This window comes from Penaeus japonicus, unplaced genomic scaffold (assembly GCF_977035675.1).
Source record: "Penaeus japonicus unplaced genomic scaffold, GWHDUDI00000001_assembly GWHDUDI00000013, whole genome shotgun sequence".
NCBI classification, from domain to species: domain Eukaryota; kingdom Metazoa; phylum Arthropoda; class Malacostraca; order Decapoda; family Penaeidae; genus Penaeus; species Penaeus japonicus.
Window position 1 is genome coordinate 10,529,006 of NW_028234415.1, and position 2,500 is coordinate 10,531,505.

A 2,500-nucleotide genomic window follows, 5' to 3' on the forward strand; every position below is an offset into this window, starting at 1 on the left:
ACTTCTACTGCTATGATTGTCTCCCTCTTTTTTATTTATTTTTATTTTTTTTTACTCATATATACATATATATATCTCTCTCCTGTGCATGTGTGTGTTCTGTGTGTCTTTATGTATTATTTACAAAGCTCTTGTGTACATACTTTGTTTCATACATAATAAATCTATATGTAGATTAAAAGAGGGTTTATAAAAATAAGAAAGATTTTTGGGTGCAAAGGAATGAATGGTTGCCAAGGGTATTGATATTTTCTTTGATTTGATTTATATATATATATATATATATATAATATATATATATATATATATATATATATATATATATATATATATATATATATATATATATATATATATATATATATATATATACTAGTGCATGTAAAATATGCCCCCCCCCCCCCCTGAAGAAAAAGAAAGAATTAAGGAAAAGAGTTAAAGGTAAAGCTCATCTTCCATATAGAATAAAGAAAAAAAAAAAGGCAAAGCTAAGGATTAAAAAGTTCATGCTTTGATTTCATGCTTTTGACCAAAATATCTTGGGAGTACCTGTTTTTATTTTGTTTTTTATTTTCTTATTCAAGATATACCAAAAGGGGTTACATTTTTTATGAAGACATTTAAATCAAGCTTTATATATATATATATATATACATATATATATATATATATATATATATATATATATATATATATATATATATATATATATATATATATATATGTGTGTGTGTGTGTATGAATTTCAAGATAGGTTTCAATTGCATTGCTGCTTATCAGTTTTTCAAAAACATCAGTATTGTTCAATTTTTGCATGTTGTAAGATTCATTTTGTATAGTAGAAAATAAAAAGATTTGAAATGAAAAAAATCCTGCTTTTATATAGTAGCATAAATAGCAACAGTGCAGATCTTGTTTCTATGCAAATTAATGAACAGTGAGGGGAGTGGATGAGTGAGAGTAAGTATGAATATGCGAGAAAAGGAGTGAGAGTGAGAGAGAGAAACGAGTGTAGAAAAGCGAGTGAGAGATTTTTCTTTTTTGCATACATTGTCTAGTCATGTCCCCAATTGCCGAAGACCAGTTATGTGCTCCATATCATCTTTCCAGGAGACTCGTAATTTGCACCCGGGCTGCTTAACACGATAATGCCGATTACCATTACTATTCCTATTGGAACAGTTCAGTGTGGTGAGAAAGGGACACACAACAACTTCAACCATTTAACCTTTGTTTGCCTATTTTGATAATGCAGTAATGGAAGTGGCAATGATGGTGGTGATGCAACCAAGCTACAGTCAAGAGATGTAGGAATGTTCAACTCATACTGCCTTAAGTCATTCTTTGGTTGTAGCTCCGTTAAAGCATGCAAGCAACCGTATGTGCTGCATGTAGAACTGGGAAGGGGACATTTTGGTGAGTTAAACTTGTAAAAATTCTGATATATATATATAAAACATTTTCCATATGTCTGGGACTGTTTATTTCTAATAGATTGTATCCTTCGTGTTTTTTAAGTTTTCTATGATAGTGGATTTGATGTATTTATACATGTGATGAAATGGTGTTAGCGGATGTCTGTTTTCTGGTGGATATGAAATTAGACCTGTATGCTAAACTTTGTTGATGTGTATTATGGGTATTGTTAATGTGAATGAATTAAGGCTTTCTTTTTTATTCCTTATTGTTTTAATAATAATGTATGCTGTTATAATTTATGCTTTGTCAAGAGTATGTATGGAAGAGACAAAAAGACAAACAGATAGTGCCTGTGTCCCATCTTAGCTCCTTTGGCTTACTTTAGTCTTTCCAAGTTTCTGTTTCTTCTGTCTCCCATTTTCTGCAGAATGTTAAGCAAGGTGTGAGGTGCCTTCCCCTATGGTGGTACTTATCTATGAATTACAAGCCTTTTTAGGGAAGATAGAAAGAAATCGCAAGGAAATGCCAGTCTCACAACACTTTTTGTAATTACACATTTTGGGTGAAATTCATGTGTAACATTATAAAAATTAAGCACACATTGGTTGTTGTTGTTTTCTTTAGAAATTTGTGTGCTTATACTGCTGAAGCTTATACAAATGGATGGTATTGTCTTTTGTTCAAGATAGTCATATCATTGAATGCTTTTTGAGAGAGTCATGAAAGAAAATAGTTGACAACTAAAGAGAAGAGCTTTGCATGTCAGTGTTTATCTGTGTGTTTGTTTGTTTGTTTGTATGGGACTTAGTCTTTCTCCTCCCCCTTTTTTTCTTTCTCATTCTCCTTTGGTTTGTTTTTTATGGTAATTACGATTTTCAGTTCTCATTTTTTTTTTCTACAGGAAAAAGCATAGCATTTTTGTTTCAGCCACTCCATTAACAAATGAGAAAATTGCATGAAATATATTGTTTATTGAGAGAGAGAGGTGTAGTCTTGCCTGTAAAGGGTTAAAGTAGAACCAATTTGGAAGAGAATAAATTAAAAAGACATTATGTAATTGCTTTAAAAGACCATATAGATA

At 30.7% G+C, this 2,500-nt stretch overlaps 2 protein-coding genes across 2 annotated transcripts in view; one reads left to right on the forward strand and one right to left on the reverse strand.

The window, feature by feature from the left end:
• LOC122244150 (dnaJ homolog subfamily B member 14) overlaps positions 1–2,500 on the forward strand; it is a 28,763-nt gene that overhangs the window by 25,240 nt on the left and 1,023 nt on the right. Inside the window, exon 8 of the mRNA XM_043001976.2 lies at positions 1–2,500. This exon is cut by the window's left edge and continues 1,131 nt beyond it; it is cut by the window's right edge and continues 1,023 nt beyond it. The gene's annotated coding sequence lies outside the window, so the exon portion shown is untranslated.
• The window catches only part of LOC122245698 (uncharacterized), a 6,736-nt gene continuing 5,031 nt past the window's right edge, over positions 796–2,500 (reverse strand). The window contains exon 3 of the mRNA XM_086543176.1: positions 796–2,500. This exon is cut by the window's right edge and continues 1,737 nt beyond it. The gene's annotated coding sequence lies outside the window, so the exon portion shown is untranslated.